Source organism: Dreissena polymorpha, chromosome 1, assembly GCF_020536995.1.
Source record: "Dreissena polymorpha isolate Duluth1 chromosome 1, UMN_Dpol_1.0, whole genome shotgun sequence".
In the NCBI taxonomy this organism is placed as follows: Eukaryota; Metazoa; Mollusca; class Bivalvia; order Myida; family Dreissenidae; genus Dreissena; species Dreissena polymorpha.
This window is the reverse complement of record NC_068355.1, coordinates 129,216,319-129,228,846: the sequence shown is the minus strand read 5'-3', so window position 1 is coordinate 129,228,846 and position 12,528 is coordinate 129,216,319. Positions and strand designations below refer to the sequence as shown.

Here is a 12,528-nt window from a genome sequence, read left to right as displayed (position 1 = left end):
CATATATAAAAACGAACTCTCTTCTAGTAATTTTTCATACTGAGTCATGTGAGATTTCCATAAATATTGCTCATGTTTCACTTGTTTATTGCTCATGTTTCACTAGTTTATTGCTCATGTTTCACTTGTTTATTACTCATATTTCATTTGTTTTAATTTTGCAGGGGAATTTGTGCCACCCAGTTGCTGTGTATATGAAAACAGAGTGGGCCAGTATCTGAACCTGCAAAAATGTCAGTCATTCGCATTTGGCCCACCAAGAATGCAAACTGGGGCGCAGAATAACGCTCTTCATTACAGGGTAAATAAAGCCTAGCTCTGGAAAAAAGCGGCATAATGACTGTGTAAAGTGTCGTCCCAGATTAGCCGGTGCAGTCTGTAAACTTTAAGCAAACAATACCAAATAATCGGAAAGTGTTGAACCTGATTAGCCTGTGCAAGCTTCACAGCCTTATCAGCGACGACACTACAAACATGCACTAATCCCAGTTTTCCCAGAGTGAGGTTCAACTATTGTGAGATTAACCATGTCCTAAGTCCTTGATCACATTGATAACTTCAATGTTACTTATCACAACTCCAGCTCAAGGTTTTGTCACGTTTGAAAGAGTTCTTGAATGATAAAGGCCATAAGACATTGTGGAGCTTATATCTTTTTACCCATACGATTTAACGTAGGAAAAATAAATTCAAAGTCAAGCGGTCATTTACACAATTATTTAAATGCATGTAGTAATACATTTTATTAAAAAACTGATCGGGCAGCTTATGTAATCCACACAAGCTATCTTAAATTACTTTATTTTCTATAGAGAGTACATATATGAGGAACATTTTTCGAAGTAAACTTCAGTCAACAATGAGCTTGCATTGACATCTTTCGTGTTCAGTAAAAAGTAAGTGAAAGCACGTATTATATACAAAATACTGCAGTACAATTGCATAAACCAACAAAAAATCTATTCATAAAAATATAACCATTTTTGTATGTAAAATATTGAATGTTTAAAGTCTATATGCATATTGGGTAAATGAGTAAAATGTTATATAGCTACATAATGTAAGTTTTAATGGGTCATTGTTAATTTTTTGTTGGGGCTGTTTATGCTACAGTTGAGTCATATCGCTTACCACAAAATTGTGTTCGTTCGTTCGCTCATTAAGTCAAGCAATTACATTAATAATAAATTTCATGATTTTATTTTATAAAAACCGCTTTATTGTTGTTTTGTAATACAATAAGTTAAATAATTTACTTTTTTAATGAAAACTTTTGTCATATGTTTGTGGTGGCATCGTCGATGAGGTAAATTACTGCTAATAATATTAAATTCAGAATAAACTAAAACGACGTTAACTGGTCAAGTTTTTACATCAAATTCTCATCTTGATGCTTGTTGCTTATAAACAATTTATTTTCCCAAACTATCAGTGTTGGATATTGTTAAACAAAACATCAATATAATTTGTCCAACGTCTCAACTGATTTGTATCTTGAGTTAAATAAATGAGTCCATTGTGTCCATGCTAAAAGGCCCCTCTCCCTGCTGTTTGCAACTTAAATGTTTGCGAGTAAAACAAAACAATATTGTCAATCATCAAAACATATCCTTTGTTTGTAATTATAAAGGTGCTGATTTATTGCTTTATTACTGTGTTGACACGTTATTTATTGCCGTCGTTGGTGTGTAATGTTTTAATTAGACGCCAGCATAAGTCGGCATAATGTTGCACTAGAAAAGTAAAATCGAACTACTTATCCATGACAAAAAAAATATGTCAACTTTTACTAAAACAATGAAACCGATCGTTTTGGTAGATTAAACAGTTAACTCATTCATCCCTTTTTGTATGCATGGTTTCATAGTTTATGTTTTAGTTTGACTTAAGAAAAGACGAGCTATTCTACTTACCCTGGGATCCATAGGCCAAGTTTGTTTAAGAAAGTTTAGCTGTTGTTTATTGTTAAATTGTGTGTGTGTACGTTTTGGTAAATGCATAAATCGCAACTTATGTATCCATTTCAGGGTTGTTACTCTGCTGCAAGAGAGATTGTCATTAAACAGGCAAATCTTGTTATCGGCATCGTATTCTCGTTCTGCGTATTTCTGGTAAGAAATCGCAATAATAAAACATAATGAGCCACTCTCTAAAGAAAAAGGAGCTAAATGCATCTGCATAAAGCGTTGTCCCAGTCGACATTATTCTGCTTGAACTTTTTTTTGCTGAGAATAGACTTCCTTCAAACAAACAATGTCAAAAAAGCAGAATGTTTTTGCCCTGAGCCTTTGCAGACTGCTCGGGCTAATCTAGGACGGCAATTGATGCACATATGCATTAAGCCCCGTTTTCCCACAGCGAGGTTCATATGTTATATTGCCATACATTGCCGTTCATGCGATGGCAGAATTCAATATTAGAATCAACGCTTTAATATGTTAGGGAATTAAAGATAAACATTATTTGGATAAATTTGAGTTGAGTTAGATATCTGATTATATTTTGAATTGATGTTTTTCCCCTTCCCAAAGTATTTTAGCACAGGAATTGTCACTTTTGATAAAAAAGAATGCAAAACGATACTGACAAGATAATGGCCATACTGTCAATGTTAAGTTGATAATGTGAAGTGGTTAAAATGTTTATAATTCAATACGTTTTGATTTTTGTTGTTGTTAAAAAGTTGAACAGTTTTAGTTACTTAAAAACTGTTTACATGGTATGTATGATAGAAAGCGAATTCATGTTGGGGCTTGAAAATTGCATTTGTTTGCTTGTCCTGTAAGTTATCATACCGCTACATTGATATGTGTCTGATATAAAGCTGCCTGATATCAGTTCAACAGGAAGTTGTTATATCTGTCAATGTTTGGAGGTAGATATCAGTTCAACAGGAAGTTGTTATATCTGTAAATGTTTGGAGGTAGATATCCGTTCAACAGGAAGTTGTTATGTATGTCAATGTTTGGAGGTAGATATTAGTTCAACAGGAAGTTGTTATATCTGTCAATGTTTGGAGGTAGATATCAGTTCAACAGGAAGTTGTTACATCTGTCAACGTTTGGAGGTAGATATCAGTTCAACAGGAAGTTGTTATATCTGTCAATGTTTGGAGGTAGATATCAGTTCAACAGGAAGTTGTTATACCTGTCATTGTTTGGAGGTAGATATCAGTTCAACAGGAAGTTGTTATATCTGTCAATGTTTGGAGGTAGATATCAGTTCAACAGGAAGTTGTTATATCTGTCAATGTTTGGAGGTAGATATCAGTTCAACAGGAAGTTGTTATATCTGTCAATGTTTGGAGGTAGATATCAGTTCTACAGGAAGTTGTTATATCTGTCAATGTTTGGAGGTAGATATCAGTTCAACAGGAAGTTGTTATATCTGTCAATGTTTGGAGGTAGTTCATATTAATCAGAATCACCTATAAAGTTATATTTTTTGTTTAGATAGAATCATATTCAACAGGACAAACAATTTGATACCAAGATGTTATATATTTTATACAAAAAAGCAACATAAAAATAAAATAGCATAAACAACATATTTTACAAATATTCAGCGTAAGTACTCATTATGTCATTGTTAACACATCAAATGTCAATAATCATAATCATTCCCGCAAAAAATGCAGTGTCTTAGCGATAATTTACTTAAGAAATAATTCGTGTACTTTATAGTTTGTTGTCGAATAACCCACGGCCGGAAGTTTAGATGCGTAGGGATTAAATCACGAGTGCGAAGCACGAGTGATTTGAAACCACGCATCTAAACTTCCGGCCGTGGGTTATTCGACAACAAACTATAACGTACACGAATTATTTCGATTCTAACACGATTTTTACGAAAGATTTATAGAATGTATCTTATTTTTCTTGCATACTTTTTAATGTGAAGCTCCACCCATAAAAAATAGCTTTCGGCTGTTCTGTCGATCAGATCTCCGCCCTCAATAACAGCCAAACTGGATGGAAAAAACCCATTTCATTTCACACGTTTGGTTAAATAAGAACAACAACAACTTGCGTTAACTAACATGTTTTCATTGTACACTTTAAATTAACGCAAGAGTGTTACATCTACAAGAAAATCCGCGATAAGAGCACATTGCTCCGATTCGAACTTCAGCCATTTTAGTATCGAAGCAGCAGACGAACACCGTGGGAAATTTGGTCAATTTTACGCATTTCTGTTCATAGCGTAGTATTTTTGTAACTAGGCGTAAAACTTAGTATAGTGTAACCTGTACATTAAGGTTGCGGTTAATAATGTTTTGGTTTGTCCCAAGCGGAAGTCATTCGCTTGTCACTTTTTCATAGAACAGATTTGGAGAAAGAAATAGAAATCCAGTTAGTTTTATATATTTCATTAGGAATCAGTACATGATAACTAGCAGAACTAACCCCACCAGCCATATATAGGAACAGCAGGTCCTGAATAGCACATATTCAGACGTCTTCTTCTACTACTGACTTCCTATAAACAAGGCTTAAGCTATATGAATATTGATTGTATTCAGTGAATAAAGTATATTGTAACTTGCTTGTTACGAGTACAAGTAATAAGAAATACCCCGCGTGACAGGAGGTTACAAATTGGCGCCCAACGTGGGGCCCTCGAATGAGGGCTCTGACATACCGGATAGGGTGAGAACCCCGGAGAGTTGCAGCGATAAAGATAGGTTACGTAACACCAGGATTGACAGGAAGACCGACTCGAGTTGTGTTTAATTTGGTACCATTTTTTTTTCTTGTGATCACACACTTTGTCGTTAAAACAGTGCCGGCACCTGAGGCTGAAACAGGATCAAGGAAGGACACACGAAGGACATACAAGGACTCATGAACTCAATAGACTGACTTGTGCTGTGTGGTTCCTCTAAGTGTTGATATAGGTGGTGAGTGATAGTGTTAGATAAAAAATTAAGTGAACATTTTTATTTTTTGTTTTAATACCGTTTGATTATTTTTTCTGATAAGCATATAATTTCTGAATAACACTACTTTAACATGTGGTGACTGGGTAATTAACAAGCATGCATTATACATATAAAGAAAATTAATCTGCAACTTAACGTTCACGTTTCACTTGAGATCTGAAGTGTACCGGTATAAGCCCAGGAATTCTGTTCATTCTATCTGACTACCTTCCTTCTCACGTGATTAAGAGTACAGATAGTAGAGTTTTAGTGTTTATGGTACTAATTTATGAAGAATAATAGCATTAAGTAGATATTAACAGTCACAAGTCAAGACTTTACTTATAATACATGATTCTTTCCTTGAATAACAAGATTTATTTCAGTGCAGTTTTCTATTAGGTACTGGGAATTACTGCTGAATAGCAGTTCGGGAACCAGATTGCTGAATGGGATTCAGGTACATTGGTAGATGCTTATTGTGAAAACTTGTATATTTTTAGCTCTTCTGGTAAAAAGATTTACCAGACAAGCTTCGAGTTGTGATCAATAATTGTCCGTGTCCAGGTGTCTCTTACCCCAACCAAAAAAATAACGCAGGAAGATTTATTATGGTACACATTGATTAGGAAAAGGAGGAGAAATTGTTATAAAATTTATGGTGTTTTATTAAAACTTTTAATATGATTTTATTATTGTGAAAACACTGAACTTGTTCTTACACAAGTTAGGTAATGTAAGTTACTTTAAAGGTAATTTAGTTAGATTAGTGGGCCCACCACTTATATTAGTGTTAAAATAAGGTAGTGGTAAACTAGTGTACATCATAGTTTTATAGTTATTAGTATACAGAACTTGTTCAGTGTTAAAACTATCATTTGTAAATTGTAACATAAAATAAGTGTCTGTATACAAGGAAAATGGCTCAAAGCATTAGTGAAGAAGAGATTGCTCTCCTCAAAGTATTGAAGAAAATGAAACTCGATGACCCTGAACAGTTAGAAGATGTGCTAACTAAGAAAAGCATGAAACAAGAAGTAAAGTACCAGGAAAAGGATTCACTTAAATTTCCTCGAATTTCCTTATTTTATGGGGAACCAGGGAAAGGAGAAGTGTCGTATAGAGCCTGGAGGTATGAGGTGAATTGTCTGATCAAGGACAAAACATATTCACATGCAAGTATGCTACTGGGCATAAGGAGATCATTGCGAGGTGAGGCAGCAGACATGGTAATGAGGCTAAGAGAAGAAGCTAAAGTAGAAGAAATCCTAGAATTGTTTCAAAGCTCATTTGGTAATATTGAAAGTCCAGAGTCCACTTTGAAAAAGTTTCATGCTTGTGAGCAAGGAGAAAATGAGCCTGTCGTAAAATATGCAAGTAGAGTCGAAGAAATGTTCTCTAGAGCAGTAGAATTAGGAGCACTTGCAAGAACACAGCAAATCCTTTTGAAAAGTGTCTTCTATGAAGGCCTAAATGTCGAATTAAAAATTGCATCTGCATTTAAATATGAGACTACGTCGGATTATAATATGTTCAAGGCAGAGATTAGGAAACTAGAACAGGAATTTCAGAGTAGAAAATCTACAGGTAAATCAAAACAATGCCAAGCTACCACTTTGAAGCCCGAAAACTCAGAATTAGGAGAAATTAAAAGTCTGCTGGAAAAGATGAATGCTAGAATAGAAGTGTTAGAGAAGGAGAAAGGTCAGACTAATGTTATGCAACAGTACCCACAGAACAGAAGAGAGAATCCAGGTGAAACCAAAGCAAATCCACAGACAAGAGGTTCAGACAGAGGTTACCATATAAGAGGACAAAGAGGACCTAGACACTTCAGAGGTATTAGAGACCAGTTTCAAGGAAGACGTCCATTTCGAGGTCAAGGTCGAGGAACAGAAAGTTACAGACCGAAACGCCCTTTTGGAAGCAATATGTTCAAACCTCATATTCAGTGTTACAGCTGCAACGAGTATGGACACTTTGCTAGCGAGTGCCCTTTAAACGAGTGAGTGTTGCTATGTCGGGTCAGTATAGTGACACATCAAGTACGTATGACCCCAAATTGATTGGTGAAGCAGCTGAAGTCAGGGTATTTATCAATAATATAATGACCAATGCACTTTGCGACACAGGTTCATGTGTATCCACTTGTTCTGAAAAGTTTTACTTAGAAAATTTAAGAGAAATAGAGTTAAAACCTCTTAACAACTTGTTGAAAATTGAGTGTGCAGACGGAAATGAGCTACCATACAAGGGATATGTAGAAACTTCTTTGAAAGCTTGTGGTTTTCCTGGAGATATTGAACAGAAATGCTTGTTTCTTATAGTTCCAGACACTGAATATAATAAAGGTACACCTATTCTTTTGGGAACAAATATTTTGACAGAATTAATTAAGGACTGTAAGGAAATATTTGGCGAGAAATTTCTCCAAAACTCAAAATTACATGTACCATGGTACTTAGCATTCAGATGCATGATTCTAAGAGAAAAGGAAATAAAGAAGAATAACTACACATTAGCTATCGTGAGGTCTGCTCTAACTCGCACTGTTTCATTAGGGCCAAACCAGTCTATAAACCTTAAATGTTCAACTGACAGAGAATTGAGGCATTATCCCACATGTGCATTAATACAGGAGACTAGACAATCTAATTTGCCCAATTTTACACAAATAACACCGGCAATTATACACTACTCTGGTAAGAAACAAGAAGTTGTAGTGAATATAAATAATACTACACAATCTACAGTAAAAATTTCACCGAGAGCTGTAGTAGCTGAATTACAACTAGTTACCATTTATGAAGAAAAGAACAAAATGCCAACTGATAACGATACAACGGTGCTCAACCAAATTAATATTGATCAAGACTTGAATCCATCACACCATGAGGAGCTTATGAAAATTCTGGAAGTACACAAAGGCATATTCTCAACATCAGAGACAGACATAGGAAGTTGTGATATTATGAAACACAGAATAGAATTAATCGACAAAACCCCTTTCAAAGAAAGATATAGACGTATTCCACCATCAATGATAGAAGAAGTGAGGAAACATTTAGAAGATTTGTTAGCCAGTGGCGTCATGTTTGGTATTTTAATATGCAGATAAATATTCTGTTTATCTATTTGTTTTTTACTAATTCATAGTTAATTTTTATTGCAGGTAAGAGGCAATCCGGAGCAAACTATCCAATATATTTGATATTTGCTAAATGTATTTTTATTTAGTACTGAAAGTCTTGACTTAAGTATTTAAGTAGTTATTAGTAACACTAACATAGTTAGTGTAGTTGTATTTGAAGTACGAGGTTGTTTTATTTGGTACATTTCAAGTCGGGACGACTTGATTTTCGGAGAGGGGGAGAATGTAACTAGGCGTAAAACTTAGTATAGTGTAACCTGTACATTAAGGTTGCGGTTAATAATGTTTTGGTTTGTCCCAAGCGGAAGTCATTCGCTTGTCACTTTTTCATAGAACAGATTTGGAGAAAGAAATAGAAATCCAGTTAGTTTTATATATTTCATTAGGAATCAGTAAATGATAAGTAAGTCATAACATTAAGAGGTATTACTGCTTTTGTATTTGTGTTTATCATCCCCGATTCTTTCTTCTATTCTTTTATTTCTTTACTCAAACTATCGGGCTATCGGTAAAAATATGTTGTTATGAATGATCACTTTCACTTTGCAATAATTAATATTTCAGCTAGCAGAACTAACCCCACCAGCCATATATAGGAACAGCAGGTCCTGAATAGCACATATTCAGTGAGTAACTTGTGTTAAGTTAGTCATTTGTATGTATTTGTTCATGTTGTATGTTTGTATCATTGTATGATGCAGTATGTGTAGGAATTTATATCTGTGCAAGATGATTTATTGTTTTAACTTGTTTTAATATTAATTATAGTGCTTTGATTCTTGTGTGTATGCGTATTGTATACTCTTGAGAGGAACCACACATGTTTTAATAAATGTATGTTGTGTTGTATATTTTCAGGACGTCATCTTCTACTACTGACTTCCTATAAACAAGGCTTAAGCTATATGAATATTGATTGTATTCAGTGAATAAAGTATATTGTAACTTGCTTGTTACGAGTACAAGTAATTAGAAATACCCCGCGTGACAGGAGGTTACATTTTGCCACGTGACTTTCATTCATAAAATACCGGATTATAACGCTGGTGAAAAATGTATCGGCATGTTTTGTTTTGCTACAGCGCGTGCTTTCAGTGTATAAGCTCCGCCAATAAGTTATTGCAGAATAACCCACGCTTGATTTCCTTCTTTGTCTATAGAAAACAAGTCACGTGCCGTGTTAGAATTTTTCTTATACAATGGAGGGACGTAGAGGTATGATAAACAGAAAAACATATTACTGCCTGATCTTTTGTAATTTATCAGGCTCGGCAAGAATAAAATAACGGATTGCCAAGCCTCGCCATCATCTGTATTTTAAGCCTTGCCTAAAATATTACAAAACGATCAGAAGTTACCTGTCGTTCTCTTTTAATTATGTTCCAGGACGAGCTTAATATTTATGTTTGCTCAATAACATGGAAAATCACCTGTCAATCGCACTATAACATAATTATTGAATTTTCTTGGAAATAAGTAAAATCTATAAAAAAAAATTATAGGTATTAAACTTATCAAATTTTTGGAAAAAGTCACAATATTTCATTTAAGTATCTTAAAATTCTTGTTTTAAGGCAGTTTAAATGAAAGATAAGATTAGCACTACTAATATGGCTTTTAGTTAACTGTACAGTTGTTTCATTTATGAATGCATTATGTATATACTCTATTCAGTAATTCAGTAATCATGTTGTTGAAATGTCAGATACATCTACATATATCAAGATAAAACATTTATATTGCATACATAGGTTTAATGGCAGTTGATCTACCAATACACTAGGGTACAAACAAGACAATTGAATTAAAACATACTCATTATTCTCATCTTAGGTTGTCAACCACTGGCTTTGTCACTGAATAAAACGTAATTCATTATAGCTCAATAAACCCTCTACTGCCATTACTAGCTTATACTCAACAGCTTTACATCTACCTACACTCACTCACTCACTCACTCACTCACTCACTCACTCACTCACTCACTCACTCACTCACTCACTCACTCATTCACGCGTATTCATATCACCTACTAAGCCCCACTCATACAACTCTAATTCACACAATAACACTCACTCATTCACTCACGAAATACATGTACTATCTTTTACCATTAATGTGTTATCTGTATTATATTTAGACTTTTTTATAGTCTTTTATAATCAAAATTTGAATGGCCATTTACAGATGTTGTTATACATGTGTTTTATGTCTTGTAAATAATATGTTGTACATGTAAATGGATGAGACTGAAATAAAATTGAAATACATATCATGTTCACTATGCAAACTGTATAAACCAATGACTTTATGTCGCAAGTCTCGTTTTCTATTCATCAATTTATTATTGTGGGGGTAATAATTGCAAACAATTGGAATTTGACACTTGTCTATATATATTATAACTATTATGTTGTTGTGGTTATGAGATTAACTATGAGATTTGCTGTACTAGTTTATTAAACATATTTAAAGCCTTTATTTCCATTGTATAATTATGTTAATAATTAAGATGCTTAAATACATAATACTTGAAATAATAAATAATTTTTACTCAAAGTAATTATATATATTATTATATATATATATTATATATATATATATATATATATATATATATATATATATATATATATATATATATATATATATATATATATATATATTTGGATCTAAAGTTATAAGTGATTATTTCATATAATAACCAAAAAAGAGATGTGGGATTCGCTTAACTAACCATCTTAATCTGATAGAAGTTTTCCGAGTTTTCTCTTGAGTGCTTTCTTTATGAAAAGAAAGTTCGGGTACTTGGCACTATTTGTACTATTTTTTTCTTCATCTTTCTTACACATAGTAATTTCTGAAATAATGCTTTGCCTCTGTCTGGTTTTAAAACAGTAGTTTAATTTATACATACCTGTATTTGGGGAAATGTTAGAATAATTGGACCAAATTTCATTTTTTAGAAATCATCTACCATTTATACTTTTTATAAAATTCACACCCTGACTTACACTGTTATATCTCTTTAAAATTGAAAACAACTCTGTTTTTGTAAATGTGTTTTGTACAATTAATGTTTCTCAGACATATTACAACAAACATTCATATAAAAAACCACAGGTATTAACCCTTTGCATGCTGGGAAATTTGTAGTCTGCTAAAATGTCGTCTGCTGAATTTCTAAAATAAGCATTTTCCTCGATTTTTTTAAAAGAATACAACAGAATAGCAAACAGTTTGGATTCTGATGCCACGTTCCAAACTGTTTGCAAAGGCCTTCAAAATTCGGTTCCAGTACTGAAAGAGTTAAGTTTACAACTCATTTGAAAACTGAAGGGGCTCGTTTTGTAAATTTCAAGTAATCCCCCTTTCATTGATAGAAGATGTGTTTATTTTTCTTTAGTTATATTTTTTGTTGTAAAATAGTCTCAAAGAAAGACTCTACTATTGTCACAAAATGCCGAAAAATAATAATTTTTAGTCTCTCTTATATGAATATTGGAACTATATACGTGTATGCACTGCTATCATTGGTCTATCTGTATTATTGTTATTGAAATGAAATACCTGTTTTAACTAGATATTTGAAGGTTATGCATTAGTATGTATTATAATCCATAAAATTGATACACATCAATAGCAACAACGCACTCAAGTGAAATTTACAAGTAACAAGGATTTTGTATAGTTTTGAAAATGTGTATTTGTCAAAACACAAGTGTAAAACCACAATTTATACAAGATGCCATTTATCATTTTATACTGTAATTGTTAATGAATGCTGTATTTTTAGACGGAGGCCTTTATTTACATGATATCTAATAAATCTTGAAATCCTGTTTAATACGTATGTAATAAATTGAACTTGAACTTTTTCTTTACAGTTTATTTATGTCATTTTCGATGCTAGTGTATCGGTAACTGATCATTTTAGCTTTGTTCTTGAAAAAACAGTGCTTCATGCATGTGCGCAAAAGGTCAACCGAGATTAGCCTTTGCAATAAAGGACAACACTTTCCGCCTAGACTGGATTTTTATAAGAAAATACGTAAAACAAAAAATCCGCGAAAGTCTAAGTGTTATCCCTGATAAGCATGTGTAGACTGCGCAGGTTATATGTCATGACACTTTTAATGCACATGGATTAAGCCCTGTTTTCCCAGTGAACCAGGCTTTATATTTTATGCATCAACTGCAGAATGTTATATTGTGATTTGTTCATCTTTTTCAGATTACTGGTGTTGTGGTTGGAGTTTTGTTTATCCGTAAGTTGGGTGAGACAGGGGAAATGGAATACTAAGTATGATGGTGAAAGCTTTTCTTTCAGATTGCTGGTATTGTGATGGGCGTTATATTTATCTTGAAGTTGAAAGAAAGTGACCAAGGGGATTATAACGTGGGTATGGCTGACAGAGAATAATAATAATTTGTATCACCATAATAATAATAGATA

The 12,528-nt window shown here is 33.3% G+C and overlaps 2 long non-coding RNA genes across 4 annotated transcripts; both read left to right on the top strand.

Annotated features, from left to right (window-relative positions):
- The first annotated feature begins 170 nt into the window (after positions 1-170).
- LOC127849555 (uncharacterized) lies at positions 171-12,365 on the top strand. 2 transcript variants are annotated; one of them, XR_008034909.1, is made up of 4 exons: positions 171-301; positions 2,028-2,111; positions 2,684-2,719; positions 12,307-12,365. It is a non-coding gene; the product is annotated as an uncharacterized LOC127849555 (long non-coding RNA). The 2 variants fall into 2 exon arrangements; XR_008034910.1 differs by lacking the exon at positions 2,684-2,719.
- Positions 4,217-9,021, top strand: LOC127849551 (uncharacterized). 2 transcript variants are annotated; one of them, XR_008034905.1, is made up of 3 exons: positions 4,217-4,900; positions 8,637-8,698; positions 8,931-9,021. It is a non-coding gene; the product is annotated as an uncharacterized LOC127849551 (long non-coding RNA). The 2 variants fall into 2 exon arrangements; XR_008034904.1 differs by lacking the exon at positions 4,217-4,900 and having other exon boundaries at positions 7,837-8,698.
- Positions 12,366-12,528: the final 163 nt, after the last annotated feature.